The sequence below is a fragment of the Zootoca vivipara genome, chromosome 4 (genome assembly GCF_965207765.1).
Source record: "Zootoca vivipara chromosome 4, rZooViv2.hap1.1, whole genome shotgun sequence".
NCBI lineage: Eukaryota > Metazoa > Chordata > Lepidosauria > Squamata > Lacertidae > Zootoca > Zootoca vivipara.
In genome coordinates, this window is record NC_142587.1 from 90527854 (window position 1) to 90545847 (window position 17994).

Here is a 17994-nt window from a genome sequence, read left to right on the forward strand (position 1 = left end):
TTACCCCATTCAGGACCAGGGAGTCCTCCACACCTGCCCGCCTCCTGTCCCCCACAAACAGTACTTCTGTCTTGTCAGGATTCAACCTCAATCTGTTAGCCGCCATCCATCCTCCAACCGCCTCCAAACACTCACATAAAGTTGTGGCCAATTTTAATCCCATAACATGTTGTCACGAGTCATTATTCCACCCGGGTGTCACCTGGGGTAGGGGGTCTCTGCCTGGGCATGCAACATTAGGATGCCAGAGATGCACCCTGCCTGGCCTCTATCTAGTCTGTAGCATGGCAATGCTATATGCAAATAGAGCCATATGTATGGAAATGAACGACGAGACCCAGAGAGAACACATGTAAGCACTTTACGCATTGGGATAATGGTGCCTGTTCCAGCTCACAGGAGCTTACGCAATTCCAAAATGAACAGAAATAGTATAAAATCACAATTGCCCTTTTCTTTTGTCCCCAGAACAGCTTTGTGAGAGGGGTGGTTGTTGCTGCTGCTGCTGTTGTTTTTAAGAGGGGAAGTGAGGCTGAAACCAGACATTTTGCCTGAATATCTCTGAAATGTAACTACAGCAAAGGAAAGGCTGGAATCGGATTCATCCAGTTTTAAGTCCCCAGGTCTTGCACACTGAATCAGTACTGCTACTACTACTAATATCATTAGGTGGTATGCAAATAGGTGTTTCTCAGAGCATACCCACTGAAATGACTTACCCACGCTCATTAATTTCAGTGAGTCTGAGTAAAACATAGCTGTATAATACCCTTCTTATTACTGTATTTCATTTATGAATCACTTCCTGCAAAGTACCCCAAAGCAATTTGCAATATAATAAAAATATATATAAAACAATTCTATATAGACTGCACATATAATTTTTTTTAAAAAAAAACGACAACACAGTTTTAAACCACATTTTCAAATATATAAAAATCAAATCCATGGTGGTTTGCTGGAAGAGGAATACCTTTAGCAGGTGCCAGAAAGAACAGAGAATGCACTTATCAGATAGGCAGTGGCAAGGAGTTCCAAAGGGTTTGTGCCCCCACACTTAATGCCTGATTCTGACAATTTTCAGCTGCATAAAATGATGGCGCTGTCTCACCCCTTAGGAACCTTATTGCTAATGTCTTTGTGTGTTTTTTCTTCTTCTTCTCTCTCAGGAAACTATGGCGAAAGTGGAATGGAAGCTTTCAAAGACATGTCGGGCAAGGAAGGGGTCTGCATTGCCCATTCCTACAAGATCTACAGCAATGCCGGCGAGCAGAGCTTTGATAGGCTACTGGAGAAGCTGAGAAGCCATTTGCCCAAGGCGAGAGTTGTGGTGTGCTTCTGTGAGGGCATGACAGTACGAGGGCTGCTGATGGCTATGAGGCGCTTGGGCCTCACTGGAGAATTTCTGTTGCTGGGCAGGTGAGTAAATATGCAGATAATTGTTGCCGTTTTCATCAGAATGCACAAATGCATTTTTAGTCTGCGCTATTCAAATGAGGGTGGCCATCCGATGAAAGAAAGAAATTGCGTGAAGTTCAGTCAGTGAAATCAAACATGCAAATCTGTGAAATAGTACAGAATTTAAAAGCAAGCTTTGGGGATTTGGCTATTGCACAGACATTTGCACCAAAGATAATCTTAGAAGCAGCATCACTTCCTGCGTGAGAAAGAGGTATACCTCTCCTGAGATGGTGCTGGCTGTTTTGCCTTATACAAGCTTGTGAGTACCATATATAATTATATAATTATATATATAATTAAAAGGGCGCCTTTTAAAAGAGCCTTTCAATAATTGCTCAGGTAAATCTGTGCAAGCGTTAGATAGCTAATATTTCTGGAAATGCTGAAAGCAGATACAAACTCCTTCAGCTGAATCCAACAAAGGAGGTGCTGCCTGCATTGTGATCCCCATCCGGTTCCCATTGAATTAGCTGAATATGTCATTTGATGCAGGTGGGGTTATACATCCGACTATTTGTGAATGACTTGAGCTGAACTGGGAACCGTTGTCTTTTCCGTTTGTTTGTTTTTGTTTTTAAAATAACATTTAGCAGAAACATAATGAGCTTCTTAACTAGACTTGGTTATATCTTTTGAGATCAAAACCTATGCATAAATCAGAGCTGGCTGGCTATTATAATCCAGATAGAAAATAAACTTGTATTGACCACACATTGCCTGAGTAATTAACAGAGCAGATTCTTCATTGACTTGGACGGAGTACTTCGCAGAAAAGTTTCTTTTCTGTTTTTCCTTACCAAGAGGAGGAATTAGCAACAGCATGTAAAACAAAAGTTCTATCTTGCTCAATTTAAGAGCGAGTGTGCGTGCGTGCAGAGGATGGATCTTGGTGCCCCTATAAATTGTATATGATATAACTGAATAACCCCAATATATATATATGTCTTGCTATATGAAGAACAATCTGTTTATCTGCACTGGCTGTCTTTGAGGGTGTTGGGTCTTAATAATGTAAGTCCTATAAATGAGTAAGTCCAAAGTTTTTGTTGCTAGCATTTCATAAGATGTTGTAAATGGTAAAATCGTTGAGATAGTGGATGGAGATACGGTAGGAAGGTACTTCCCCACGCAAAATAAATTGTGGATATAGATTCTGTTTGAATGCCCATTGTGATGTAATTGTGTGGGCTTAGGCTGCCCAAAAGAACTGGAAGGGCAAAACTGCTTCACTGCCTTAAGTGATATGGTTGTCTGTGAGAGACTGTGGTGACAAAAAGGGTTGATAAGACAGAACAGATGGTTGGCTCCGGGAATCTCCTCCTATGGTGCTCTATGGCTCCCTGGCTATGTGTTGGATGTTGCATGAAATACCACCTAGACAGGTTGGCAGAGGCCTAATGCAGTGGTGCAGACTTGGGCCCTGTACTGTGGGTGCCCAGCACACAAGCGCCACACTACGGCATCTCCATTCCTCTGGTTTTATATCTTTAAGATGGGATTCTGTACCAGGAGGCACTGGCAAGGATTTCTTTGCATAACTGAAAAGTTGGCCAATTACAGGTCTGTTGCTCACAATCTGAAGTTTTATACAGAGGAGACAACTGGAGGAGGAGATGGGGCAGGAATAAACAGGGATACAATATTCAATATATACAGGTGAAACTTGGGAAATTAGAATATCGTCGAAAAGTGCATTTATTTCAGTAATGCAACTTATAATTTTTAATTTTATTTTTTACAAATGCTTTCTTTTGGAAATTCCACAGTAATAAAACAAATACAGTGGTTCCTCGACTTACGAATTTAATCCGTTCCGAAGGCACCTTCGTAGGTCGAAAAATTCATAAGTCGAAAAGCGCCATAGGAAATGCGATTTCCCATTGGAATGCATTGGAAACGGGAAAATTTATAAGTTGAAGCAACCCCATCTAAAAAACCCTATCTAAAACTGCAGTGGTTTCCGTTTGGATGTCGAGAAATTCGTAAGTGTGCGGTCATTTGCCCCATTCGTAAGTCGAAAAATTCAGTTGTCGAGTCGTAGTAACTGTAGTTACAATAATACAAAAATAAACATCACTATTATATTTCATTACTTGCATTCCATTTATAATTGACCCACCTAATGACAAATAATTACAATTACAACAAAAAAGGCTTGACATATCTTGCTTTGCATGTCATGCATCTATCTATCTATCTCATATATTGGTTTCACCTTTTAAGTTGCATTACTGAAATAAATGCACTTTTTGAAGATATTCTAATTTCCCGAGTTTCACCTGTACATACTTAGACTAGAGTCTTTTGATAAGACAACCGAGTCTCTCCTAGCTTCATAGTGCTTGGGAGATAGAGTTGGGCTGTTTTCCAGCCCCACTTGACAGCTGCACATGGGATCAGCTGTTTTTCAGGAGCTGTAATATAGTGCTAGACTGAATACAGAAGCTGGGAGCAGATCCAGCCTGTTTATGACCACTGCTTCAGGCAGGACAGATGATTCTTACTCCTCATCAATGAACAGGAAGTGCAGATCAGTAAGGGGTCATGTAATGGAACACTGCTGTTTGTTTATATTGGAGCAATAAAACATTGACTGGAGAGTTGCTGTGGGTTTTCCCTTGCTGGAGTAGAAAAAAGAAACTGAAATGGATATCCAAAACCAAATCCTAATTCGCTAAAAATCTGCATATTTGCAAGGAGCGTTTGCCAGAGGAGAACAAAGCATTTTGTATTTTATTTGTACAGTAGTTGTTGCGTTACCTCCTGTCACAGTGGCCGGAGTGGGCTACTTCAGAGTAACGACGCTACGCAGCTCTGCATTTTATTCTTTTATTGGTGCTGCGTATTTACAGTGCTGAAGTCATTGCTATTTACACGGAGTGATGTGATCAGTCGGTTCCAGAACCTCCGAATGGCTTTTGGCGCGTCTTTCTCCAACACAAAAGCTTTGGCAGACCCATCCTCTTTCCCCTCCTCTTTCTGCGTAATTCCGGAGTTGGGGGGATGGGTCTCCCCCCCTTATTCGCCCCTTCCTGTCCCACCTGGGACCCTGGCTCCTCTACCTTGCCTGAGCCTCGGACACGACTTCCTGCTTCCCCATTGGAATCGGAACTCTCTCTGCTTTCCCCTGTGCTCGGGGATGGGCTTGAACTCAGGAGGGGAGGGACTTCGCGATATCCCCTGTCCCTCACATCCACCCCCCTCCCAAGCTCTCCTTCACCCCTCCCCAGGTCCCCCCCAGGTGTCGGTGACGACTGGAAGCCTAAGAACTCAGTGCTTTTCGAGCCCGTTGGTGTGAACACCTCCCCCCAGTCCTGCGAGCCCCCCCCTTCCGCCTGGGAGGACGGGAATCCCAAAAAGTCCGTGGCGTCAGAGCTGGTAGGGGTAAAAATGTTCTGCCAATCTGCTCCTTCCTCTGACTGGGTGGATCTCGGTGACACCCATACCTCATCCTCTGGTTCCTCAAACTCCGCTTCCCAGCGCCATGGTGAACTGCTCTCCCGTGCTTCCTCCCCCTCTCCCTCCCTTTCCATGTGCCAGGGCTTGGGTCTATGGGGAAAGAGGGCGTGAAATTCTTCTACCAGGAATTCCTCTTGTATCTGAGTGGCTGGGACCCATTCATTCTGGGACGGTGGAGCATCCTCCCATGCCATGAGGTACTCCAGGCCCCCCACCCCCCTCCTTGAGTCCAGGATGGCCGTGGCCTCATTGAGTTGCTCCCTGCCTTCTCTCTCCCCCCCTCCCTCAGGGGTTTGTTCGCTGCCTCGGAGCCTGCTGCTTTCCCTGTACGGCGACAGCAGCGATCTATGAAACACTGGGTGCACCCTCATGTCCTCTGGCAGTGCCAGCCTGTATGCCACCGGGTTGACCTGTTGCGTGACCGTGAAGGGGCCCAACCTTCTGGGCGCCAGCTTTTTGCACCTCCCTCTGATGGGAAGGCCCTCCGAGGACAACCAAACTTTGTCCCCCACCCTAATGACCTCCCCCGGTCGCCTGTGGCGATCTGCCCCCTTCTTGTACGCTTCCTTGGCTCTCTCCAAGTGTTCTCTGAGCTGCTGGTGCACCGTCTCCAGTTCCTCTGCCCAATCCTCAGCCTGTGGGCCCTCCTCCTCCTCCTCCCCCTCCCTCTCTGGGAAAGATCTGAGGTCGCGCCCGTAATTGGCCTTAAAGGGCGACACCCCTGTGGAGACGTGCACCGCATTGTTGTAGGCAAATTCTGCCAGTGGCAGGCGATCCACCCAGTCCGTTTGCCGCTGGCTGACGTAGCATCTCAGGTACTGCTGCAGAATGGCGTTGACCCTCTCCGCCTGTCCATTGGTCTGCGGGTGTCTAGCCGTCGACAAGCTGACCTCCACCTGCAGGAGGTTCATGAGCCGCCGCCAGAACCTGGAAACAAATTGGCGGCCACGATCCGAAATAACCCTTAAAGGTAATCCATGCAGTCTGAATACGTGATCCACAAACAGTTTGGCTGTCTCTTCTGCAGAGACCGCCCTGGCACACGGTATAAAGTGGCACATTTTGGACATGAGGTCCACCACCACCAACACTGCGGTCTTGCCCCTGGAAGAAGGCAGATCTGTGATGAAGTCCATGGACACCACTTCCCACGGCCTGTGTGGCGTGGCTAAGGGCTCCAGCAATCCCGGTGGCGCTGCTCTGACCACCTTTGCCCGCTGGCAGGTGTCACAGCCCCGTACATAGTCTCGAACATCTTCCCGCACCCCTGGCCACCAGAAGTGTCTCATGACTAGGTGAGCGGTTTTGTCCCTCCCAAAATGACCCGCCGTTGGGTTGTCGTGCATCTGCTTGAGGACCGTACGTCTAAGCTGGGTGGTGGGCAGGTACAGTGCACCCTTGTAGAAAAGCAGCCCCCTGCGTTCTGCAAAGTCTTTTGCCTGCTCCCCCCCCCTCTCAGTTCTCTGAAGATGCGGTTGGCAAAATCATCCGCTGCCGTCAGTGCTGTGAGTTCTGCCTCGCTCACCACTGCTGCTCCGCAGGACCATGCTGACGGGGGGAAAATGTGCCTGGGTGCCGGTGGCGCCTCCTCCTCCATGTACTCTGGCTTGCGGGAGAGGGCATCCGCCCTGACATTCTGCTCTCCCGGGATGTAGTGTATGGAGAAGTTGAAGTTCGAGAAGAACTCTGCCCACCGTATCTGCCGCTGGTTGAGCACCCTGGCCGTTCTCCAGAACTCCAGGTTCTTGTGGTCTGTGCACACCTGGATGGGGTGCTTGGCGCCCACCAGGAAGTGTCTCCAGTGCTGGAACGCAGCGTGGATCGCCAGAAGTTCCCGATCAAACACCGTGTAGTTTCGCTCTGGCTGGGTCAACTTCCTGGAGAAGAAGGCACAGGGTCTCCACTCTCTGTTGGCGTCCAGTTGCAACAAAATGGCGCCCACAGCTTTATCAGAAGCATCTGTCTCCACGCGTAGGGGCGCGTCCTGAACCACGTGGAACAGGTTCTGGTCTGAGGCGAACACCCTCTTGAGGCTTTCGAACGCTGCTTGCGCCTCTGGTGTCCACCTGAACTTCTGCTTGCCTCTCAGGCAGTCAGTGATGGGAGCCGTAACGCGAGAGAAGTTCTTGATGAACTTCCTGTAGAAGTTGGCGAAGCCTAGTAGGCGTTGGGCATCTTTGCGCGTGCTGGGGCTGTGCCAGTCCAGGATGGCCTGCACCTTGTCCTTGTCCATCGCCAGCCTCTTGTCTGACAGCTTGTAGCCCAGGAAGTCCACCTCCTTGGTGTGAAACTTGCACTTCTCCAGCTTCACATACAGGTGGTTCTCCTTCAGGCGCTGCAACACCTCCCTGACATCTTTCACATGCTGCCCTGGGTCATCGGAATAGATAAGGATGTCATCCAGGAAGACCAAGCATTTCCTGAAGAGGAGGGACCCCAGGACGTGGTGCATGAAGGCCTGGAAGCATGCTGAGCCCCCTTGCAACCCGAAGGGCATCACCAGATATTCAAAAGAGCCCAGAGGCGTGAACATCGTGGTTTTCCATTCATCGCCTTCCCGGATCCTGATCAAGTTGTACGCCCCCCTCAGGTCTAGCTTGGTGAAAATCTTGCCCCTGCGTGCCGCTGTCAGGAGATCATCCACTCTGGGCATGGGGAAAGCCACTGGCTCTGTCACTGAATTCAGCCGTCTAAAATCCACCACAAGACGGCGCTGTTGCGTGTCTTTCTTGTCCACCCAGAAGACCGGGCTGCCCCCTGCTGCCTTGCTTTCTCTGATGAACCCCCGCTTGAGGTTCTTGTCGATGAAAGCGCGCAGATCCTCCAGTTCCTGGTCTGACATGGCGTACAGCTTGGCTGGGGGTATAGTGGCCCCTGGCACCAGGTTGATCTGGCAGTCAAAAGGCCTGTGTGGGGGTAGGTGGTCGGACTCCGCTTCGCTGAAGACCTCCTGCAGGTCCCAGTACGGCTTGGGTATCGCCTCACCCCCTTTGACGTGCATGGTGGCCACCGTGGCTATGGGAGGCCCCTCCCCTGGTTGGTGCTGCATGCAATGTTCCAGGCAAAAGTCCGATCCAAAAGTGATGCATCTCTGGTGCCAACTGATGGAGGGGTCGTGGCGCGCCAGCCAGCTCATGCCCAAGACGATGGGGGGGTCTGAGATGGTGGTGACGTTGAATGCCAGTGTCTCTGAGTGCCTTCCCACCGTCATTCTCATGGGGGGGGGTTTGATGAGTGATGGCCCCTCCCAGCAGCTCTCTGCCGTCAATGGTCGCCACGTGCAGAGGAAAATCCAGCTGCAGAAGCTGGATCTGGTGCTCTTCTGCAAAGTTTCTCGAGAAGAAGTTCGCTGACGCCCCACTGTCAATTAGGGCGAGGACCGTCAGGGGATAGCCATTCGGGAGCGTGAGCGTCACTTCTAGAACCACTCCTGCTCTGGGAGGGGTGGGCTGGCTCTGCTCCTCTCTGTGCGGGTGGGTGGGCTGGGGCTGTTGTCTGCTGACTGTGCCTGGCTGCTGCCCCTTGTCTCCTGCAGCCAGGCTTTCCCGTTTCCCTGCTGTGGTGCTGCGTCAGTGGGGGAGGGCACAACCGTTCCCGCCTTTCCTTGCCACTCCCTGCGATGTGGGCAGTCTCTGACGAGATGCTGGGGGGAGTTGCAGAGAAAGCAATTCCCACCCCTTCCCTCCTTGCGTCTTGGCGCCGCTGGGGTTTGAAAAGCCCGCGCGCGCGCGCTATCAATCTGCATGGGTTCCTGGTCCTGGCTGGCCCCAGGCGTGGCTTGAAAGGGTTGTTGGGGGGTGGCTTCTCCTGCGACCGTGGGAACCAAGCCCGCTTTGCGCGCGTTGCTTGCTTGTCGCTCCACCGGGATTCCTGTCTCACCCCCACCGCCAGAGCCGCTTTGCTCAGCTGATCCATATTACTGGGCTTTGGACCTCTCGAGAGCTCATCCTTCACCTCCTCATGCAACCCCAAGTAGAACGCCGCTTGCATTGGGGGTGACTCTAGTTCCCACCCCAATCTGTGCACCAGCATGGTGAATTTCGCCCAATACGCGCGAACTGTCATATTTCCTTGGCGTAAATTATGAAGTTCCTCCTTAGTCTGGTCCATATGACTATCGGACGAATACATCGTTTTCAAACCTTCTAGAAATAGTTTGACATTCTTCATGCAAGGATTCTTTGTTGCGATTAACGGTCTTAGCCACTCCCTGGCTGCCCCGGTAAGGTGCTCCACAATAAACGCTACCCTGTGCTCATCATCAGGGAACTCATCGTGGTGCAGCTCAAGAGCATACACAATCTCAGTCTCAAAGCCCTGATATTCCCTCGGGTCTCCATTGAACTTGCTTACTAGGGTCCCGGCTCTCCTTCCTGGCAGCACTTGGACTTGGGGTGCCCCTCCCGCCTTGTTTTTCTCTGCATCCAGCTTGTTTTGGAGGTCTACCGCCACCGCCCTTAATTCCTGCTCTCTTTCCTGTAGCGCTCTCACCTGTTCCGCAAGTTGTAGCCGGTCGTCCTGGACCTTCTTAGTCTCTTCTTTAGCTGCCTTCAATTCCCCCTGCGCCTGCAGCGACAGCTGCTGCAGTTCTTGCTGGGCTTTCTCCGCGATCTGCCGCCATCTCTCCGCCTCTGACACGCTCATCCCGGCAACTCCAAAGTAGCCCAAAAAAGGATTCGGAGGTTGCTGTCACAGTGGCCGGAGTGGGCTACTTCAGAGTAACGACGCTACGCAGCTCTGCATTTTATTCTTTTATTGGTGCTGCGTATTTACAGTGCTGAAGTCATTGCTATTTACACGGAGTGATGTGGTCAGTCGGTTCCAGAACCTCCGAATGGCTTTTGGCGCGTCTTTCTCCAACACAAAAGCTTTGGCAGACCCATCCTCTTTCCCCTCCTCTTTCTGCGTAATTCCGGAGTTGGGGGGATGGGTCTCCCCCCCTTATTCGCCCCTTCCTGTCCCACCTGGGACCCTGGCTCCTCTACCTTGCCTGAGCCTCGGACACGACTTCCTGCTTCCCCATTGGAATCGGAACTCTCTCTGCTTTCCCCTGTGCTCGGGGATGGGCTTGAACTCAGGAGGGGAGGGACTTCGCGATATCCCCTGTCCCTCACACCTCCCAAAACCAAATTCAAGAGAGAGAAAAAAGGACTTCCACAACAGTCTTAAGAGATGATGTCTTGGTATCAACTAGGAGCCTAGGAAACAGACTTATATCGAGTCAGACTATTGAGCTATCAAGCTCAGTGGCTCTTTGGGGTTTCAGACAGGAGTCTCTCCTTTTCCTACCTGGAGATTTGAATTTGGGGCCTTCTGTATCAAAGCAAATGTTCTAGCTCACTGAGCTACAGCCCTTCCTTACTTCCTAGAAGGGAGACAGTGGAACAGATTGCCTTGGAAGGAGGTGGACACTCCATCGCTGGGAATACTTAAGCTGAAGCTGAACAGTCACCTGTCAGGTGGGCTGTACTTGTATCCTGTATTTAAGTTCCTCCACCTAGGAAAGAGTGTGATTACCTCTGTGCCCCCTTCCAGCACTAAATTTCCTGTCTCTGTAGCTCCTAGCAACTCATACTATCAACTTGTTAAGAAGGCATCTCCCCAAGGACCAAAAAGAGGGTCAAAAATGGGGTTCATGATTTTCCAGAGACTTGTAATGGAAAGTACTAAAGGGATGGTCCCTGATACATAGGGACAGTTGGAAAGTGTGTGTGCCCATTTGGTTTTTCCTCCTGTTCCTCTTTAATCCCAGCCTCGTCTGCCTCTTCTCCCAGGCCCATTTATTTTATGGTTTTAATTCCTCGAGTTAGGTGGCTTTATATTGGAATTGCATTTTATGAATGCCAAGAGCTGCGTTGGGGGAGCACTCGTCAAAGAGCGGGATGTGAATCTTGAAGAATAAATGAATAGATGTTTTCACGCGGCAATCATTTTCAGGGCCCTGAGAGAGTCACTAGTGCGCCACCAAGAAATTAATCAATACCAAGAGACCCACAGGAGATACCCGAAGAAAAGAGGCCGCCCCACTGTCTATTTCCAAGGGTCACTGATGTGCTTCCTTTCATCCCCTCTTCTCCTCCTCCTCCACCTTAGAAATATAGAAACATAGGAAGATGCTATCGAGCTCAGTATTGTCTGAACTACACTGGCGGCAGCTCTCCAGGGTGTCAAGACATGGTACATTCCCAGTCTTACTTGGAGATGCCAGGGATTGAACCTGGGACCTTCTGCGTGCAAAGCAGATGCTCTTCCACTGAGCTGTGGCCCTTCCTATGTGCATAGGGGCATAAGAAGCTGCTTTATACTGAGTCAGGCCCAATGGTCCATCCAGTTCCATATTGCCTACATTGACTGGCAGCAGATCTCTAGCAGGGCTGGATTAAACCATGTGGAGGCCGCTAGGCAGTTGAAATCTTGGGGGCCCCTTCACAATGATGTCGGTTTCTGAGTTAATGGGGGTTTCTCTTCCAAAATCAAATTCTTTCAAGTTCGAATCAATATTATTTTGATCCATTGTCATGGAGTCCCTAAAAGAGGTGGGGCCCATAGTCATAGCTGCCAAGTTCTCCCTTTTTTTAAAGGGAAATTCCCTTATGCTGAATAGGCTTCCTCGTGAGAAAAGGGAAAACTTGGAAGCTATGGCCCATAGGCCAGTGCCTACTCAGACTATTTGATAATCCGCCACTGATCTCCAGGGTTTCCGCCAGGGGTTTCCTCCAGATCTACCTCAAGATGCTGGGAATTGAACTTGGCAGATGTTCTATTGAGAGCCAGTCTGGTGTAGTGTAAGAGCGGTAGACTCATAATCTGGTGAACCGGGTTTGATTCTCCGCTCCTCCACATGCAGCTGCTGGGTGACCTTGCGCTAGTCACACTTCTTTGAAGTCTCTCAGCCCCACTCACCTCACAGAGTGTTTGTTGTGGGGGAGGAAGGGAAAGGAGAATGTTAGCCACGTTGAGACTCCTTCAGGTAGTGATAAAGCAGGATATCAAATCCAAACCCTTCTCTTCTTCTTCTCTTCTATTACTGAGTTATGGCTAATAATAATGTTGATGGTGGTGGTGGTGGTGATGATGATGCAATTGGTATTGCATTATTCAAAACCAAAGATCTTCCCAAAGTGGCTCACAATCAAAGGGTTATAAATGAAGAATACAATAAAATAGACTTTCCCCAACTTTCCAGCTGTTTTGGACTACAAGTCCCATGCTGGCTAGAGCTGATGATGGGAATTGTAGTCCAAAACAGCTGGAGGTCAACACTAGGTTGGGGGAAGGCTCCAATAAAACAGCATCATGTGAATCCCATCTATAGAGTTGCATGTGTAAATTAAGAGAGGAAAATTAAGTAGGACTAGTGCTGAATACCATCCTATGCTTGTCTATCACTCGTTTCTAGTGCACATAAACATAAATGCTTGCCCGTGGACATTAAGTGCACAAGTTGTTATTTCAGAGTGTAGCGTGGATTCAGAATAAGCTGATAACACATTGCATTAAACACCTCATTGGTTTTCCAAACCAAGTGAAAACAGGAGACAGGCAGAACCTTCCCCAATGTTTAAAGAAGGGGGACATAGACAATGAACCTTGGTTTGTGATTAGTGGGTTCTCCAAGAGCATTTTTGTTCTCCCACCTGTGAAATGTTGAAGGCTAAAGGTAAAGGTAAAGGTAAAAGGACCCCTGACCATTAGGTCCAGTCGTGACCGACTCTGGGGTTGCGCGCTCATCTCGCATTATTGGCCGAGGGAGCCGGCGTATAGCTTCCAGGTCATGTGGCCAGCATGACAAAGCCGCTTCTGGCAAACCAGAGCAGCACATGGAAACGCCGTTTACCTTCCCGCTGTAGCGGTTCCTATTTATCTACTTGCATTTTGACGTGCTTTCGAACTGCTAGGTTGGCAGGAGCTGGGACCAGGCAACGGGAGCTCACCCCGTCACAGGGATTCGAACCGCCGACCTTCTGATCAGCAAGTCCTAGGCTCAGTGGCTTAACCACAGCGCCACCTGGGTCCCTTATGTTTATATATTTACAAAATCTAATTTATCAGCTGTCCACTTGCTGGAGTCGTCTGAGTGACATGTGAAGTAAAAACAAATTAGGAATCACCATTGCAATAGAGCAAATTAAGACGCAGCAAAGAAGACAGTTATGCAATCAACCCTTTGAAACAGAGACTAAGAGAATAAAACATTGCAATAATGAACAATTGGAACAGAGCTCTTTAAAAATAAAAATAAAAATCAAGAGCTAAATAACATATGGTAACATTTTGTTTGATGTTATGTTGTGCTTTTAGCATGATTTTTACTCAGTTTATGGTGTTGACTATTTATTAAAAGCATTTATTAAAAGACATCTGAAACTTCAACCTTACAATTGTTTTACAATATAATAAGCCAGGGGAAGACAACCGTGTTGGTCACCCAGCACATTCCTCCGGTTGCCAAAGAGGAAGTTAATGTTATATGTGTGGACTCCAGGAAGTAGAGTGTGTTCCCAAAAAGAAAATAAATTAGCTGCCTTCTGAACATATTGCTGGAGAAATCAGGAGGTTACTAATTGAGTTCAAACTAAATTAATTTGATTCCTCGTTAGCTGGGCAAATTACACCATCCTGGAATCCAGACCTTATTAGTCACTGAGATGTTTCTTATTTCATTTCATGCTTGGCTTTTACTGTTCCAAGAAGGAAGAAGATAGGAATCCTTATGCCTTTATAAGGAATTCCTGTTTGCACCTCAAGTTCTGGAGATGTTTCTTCCCTGCCAAGGGAGCCATACGGAAGAGCGTGCCATTCAAACGGAAAGCAGGCTTTTGAAAGCAGACCAATCCAAACAGAGAGTGATAGAAGCTTAAAAGCAAACTAAAAGCAGAATAAAACTCTGAAAGAAAAGGTGGGGGACTATTCAGCCCAAGGGCCCCTTGCCCATATAGATGTCCTCCTGAGGGCCAGGTACTAGTGGTGGGTGTGGCCAGAGGCAAGCAGTGGGTGGAGCAACAAATATAGCTCTTGCCTTTGTAGAGAAGGATAATTCAAGTCATGCACCCTTTCTAAAGACACATTTCTCCATCCAGGCATGCAGGAGACATGGTCCCAGTTCAAGGACACATTCCAGCCAGGAAAAAAGCACTCAAGGAGGGGGGTGGGATGAATTGATTGATTGACTGATTGATTGATTGATTATTTGACTTCTATACATCTTAATATATTAAAAATATCTCTAAGCAGTATACAGAAAACTGAAGCAACGACAGACAACAAACAAAATACTGTACTTTTCCATTTATAAGACATGGGGGTCTTTTTGTTACTAAAAATCATGTTTAAAATGGGGGGGGTAGTCTTATACACAGATACAGTGGACCCTCGGTTTACGAACGCAATCCGTTCCACGGAGGCATTTGTAAACGGAGGCATTTGCCCCCGAAGGCACGCTTTTGCGTGTGCGCGAAGCGCCGATAGAGCGCTTCTGCGCACGCACGCGCTGCACAGATCACTTCTGTGCATGCGCGAGCTGCGCATCCGACGCCACGGAACCCGGATATAAACACTTCTGGGTCCACGGCATTCGTAAACGGAGGTGTTCATAAACAGAGGTAGTTGTAAACCGAGGTTCCACTGTAGTGCATAGGGGGAACGTGTGATTAGTTGCTGCCGCGAGCCAGAGATTGTCAGCGGCTATTGGGCATGTTATTGGTTGCTGCGACAAGGTCAGGTGTTGATTGGCTGTCGCTGCAGTAATTTGGCAGGTGGTTTGCGGCTTTTGCTGGTGAGGGGAGAGAGGATCGGTTGTTTTCGCAGGTGAGCGATTTTCGGCAATTCCCTCTAAAAAAAGCTCAACAAGTGTGGGCAATCCTCCCCCCTAAAAAAGCTCAACAAAATTTATTTTACATGGGATTTATACATTTATAAAGGATTTATACATGGGGGCATATTGTACACAGAAAAATATGGTACTACAAAAATACAGTTACATGTAAAACTGTTGCATTAACGCATAGTTACTGATACAGTTTCGAACAGCCTAGTTCTCAAATGTTTTGACTCCCAAACAATCAAAACCTGGAAGTGAGTGCTCCAGTTTTCAAACTTTTTTTGGAAGCTGAACGTCTGACAGGACTTCCATGTGGGGAAGTGTCATTTACAGGTACACTGCGCCATAGAAGGGCCTCCCTATCCTTCCTTCTGGAGAGAGAGAGAGTGCACACAGGATTGTGCCCTTCTCTTTGAAGGTCTTTCAATAGCATTGCTCCCACATCACCGACCAAACTTTGTTCTCACCATGCTGTCCACTGCAAGGAGGGAGTTCCATTAGCTCCCGTTTCCAGTGGGAATTGCCATCTCTATTTTTAAGAACAGATCATTCGAACGTTAGACGAAAATAGCCCTAAATGGGTCCAGCAGGTTGGAAGTGAAATAAACCTTCTGTGTCATCGCAACCTTAACTCTGTTTCACAATTCATGTTACAGCCCCTCCTCTGTAAGGCCCTAACCCATTTCCGCAATAACATTGAGAAAAATTGTATCTGTGGCGAGGCGCCATCACTTTCAGGGTTTTTCCGCTCTTGAGAGATGGGCAAATTTGTCAAAATTGGTTGCTCTCAACATCTCATTTCCCCCACAATCTTGAATTCGGCTCACCATGTTTCTGCACTTTTTAAAGAAACAATCGCTCTTGAAGATTCACGAGCATTTTCAGAGGCTCATAGAATCACAGAGTTTGAAGGGACCCTGAGGAACATCTAATCCAACCCCTGCAATGCCAGAATATGCAGAAGTCCCATCTGGGAATAGAACCTGCAACTTTGTTGTTATCAACAGTGTGTTCTAACCAACAGAGCTATCCACTTAGATTTTGTGCATGTTTCTCCTAATACACCCATTTTTGTATAGAGTTTTGCCTAATATGCACATTTTTACCAGTTTGTTCCCCTAAGCATTTGTGTGTGTGTTGTATTTTATTTTCACTAACATATGCAATTCTGTGTAACTAAAAAACCCAGCCATCTTTGGAAATTCGCCCTTCTCTGAATTTTCCTATGCAGCTCTACAGACAAGCAATGTGTACAAAATGCATGGAATGGGGGAAAGTTTGCATAAAAATGCACAAATAAGTGAGAATGATGTGCAAAAATGCATTATATTAGGGGAAATTGCCTTGCAAAAAAAGTGCGTATTAGGCAAAATTAGGCAAAAGATGTGTATTTTAGAATAAAAGGTATTAAAATCCTGATGAATTTCCATGAAAACTTCTTTAAAATGATAATAATTGCCAACGGATGTGGAAATGTGGAAACCTGAAGTTGAAACTGGAAAAAACAAGTGATGGAAAGAAACCAAAACTGACAGTTTCACCTGGCCCCATCATTGGGCGACTATGTATATATCAGCAATCTGACACTGAAGTTATTGGGTGCTATAGGGTATCATTTTGCTCACAAAGCTATATATATATGAAGCTGTTGGGAGCCATCAGGGGATTGGGAGCAGAGTTCATCAATTCACTATTGATACCCAGATTACTTAATTTACAATAACTTATAATAAGTCTAAACCATAACACTATAGCATACTATGTACAGAACACCACACCAGAAGGAAGAGAGATAGAATCATAGAGTTGGAAGAGACCACAAGGGCCATCCAGTCCAACCCCCTGCCAAGCAGGAAACACCATCAAAGCATTCCTGACATATGCCTGTCAAGCCTCTGCTTAAAGACCTCCAAAGAAGGAGACTCCACCACACTCCTTGGTAGCAAATTCCACTTTCGAACAGCTCTTACTGTCAGGAAGTTCTTCCTAATGTTTAGTGGAATCTTCTTTCTTGTAGCTTGAATCCATTGCTCCGTGTCTGCTTCTCTGGAGCAGCAGAAAACAACCTTTCATCCTAGAAAGAGAAAGTGAAACCCAGGCTCCTTCTGGCCTTACTTTTATAGTCAGCATGACCTTGAGAAAAGAGAACCAGTTTAAGCCAGCTGTACTCAGTTTCTCTGAAGGAATAACCCAAACATCAAGAACCTTCTGCTTGTTTCTGTCACACAGGGCCCTCTTGAATTAATTAGAATAGGAAACATCTCTACACATCAGATCAATACTTTCTGCACTAAGAAATGAAAATTGACAGAAGGAACAGGTGCATAGACTGGAGATGCTCTCCATCTTTAACACTTAGAGGCACAAGGCACAATGGGCCAGTGTGTCTTGCTGTTAACCAGAAGGTTGGTGGTTTGAGCCCACCAGGGGACGGCTGTGGGAAGGATTCCAGCATTGCAGGGGGTTGGACTAGATGACCATTGGGGATACCTTCCAACTCTACAATTCTATGATTCGAAGTAGCCACAGTAGCTAGGAGTGCCATTTACCTCCTTTGGATAACGCATCAACTAGGCTGCTGAGCAGAGCATCCAACATGTTATACACAAATAACACCTACGTTAAAGGAATTGTAGTGGAAGGGAATGGACTCCCCGCTGAACTATGGCAATGCTGCTGCTTCAGTGCCTGCTGAAAACTCATTTGTTTTCCAAGCCCTATGCTGGCCTTTGATGTCAGCTGTGATGCCGGTTTAACAAATGTTTGTCCTGATGAGGAGAGACTGTTGAGTTTATTACTTTAATATTTTGGAGGAGGGTTAAGAGAATTTCTTGGGAACCACCTTGGGAAATCTTTCTGAAAGGTGATATAAAATATTTTAAACAAACTGTGTGGTAGCATAATAGAAACTGAAGCTACAATCCTAAGCACTTGTTCCCCGCCCCCTGCTCTGGAGGGTATGACTCGAGTTACAATAAAGAAGATTCCGGCTGAACATCAGGAAGAACTTTCTGAGAGTGAGAGCTGTTCAGCAGTGGAACAGTCTCCCTCAGGAGGTTTCAAGAAGAGGTTGGATGGCCATTTGTCATGGATGCTTTAGCTGAGATTCCTGCATTGCAAGGGGTTGGACTAGATCAGTGGTCCTCAACCCCCGGGCCACGGACCGGTACCGGTCCATGGATCAATTGGTACCGGGCCGCCCAAGGAACATTAAATACAATTAAATTAAAATTATTAAATCAAAACAATCTAAA

General features: G+C 47.4%; 1 protein-coding gene across 1 annotated transcript in view; it reads left to right on the top strand.

Annotated features, from left to right (window-relative positions):
- Positions 1 to 1180: 1180 nt before the first annotated feature.
- Positions 1181 to 17994, top strand: part of GRM5 (glutamate metabotropic receptor 5) — a 107445-nt gene continuing 90631 nt past the window's right edge. Inside the window, exon 1 of the mRNA XM_088668420.1 lies at positions 1181 to 1419. The gene's annotated coding sequence lies outside the window, so the exon portion shown is untranslated. The remainder of the gene's footprint in view (positions 1420 to 17994) is intronic.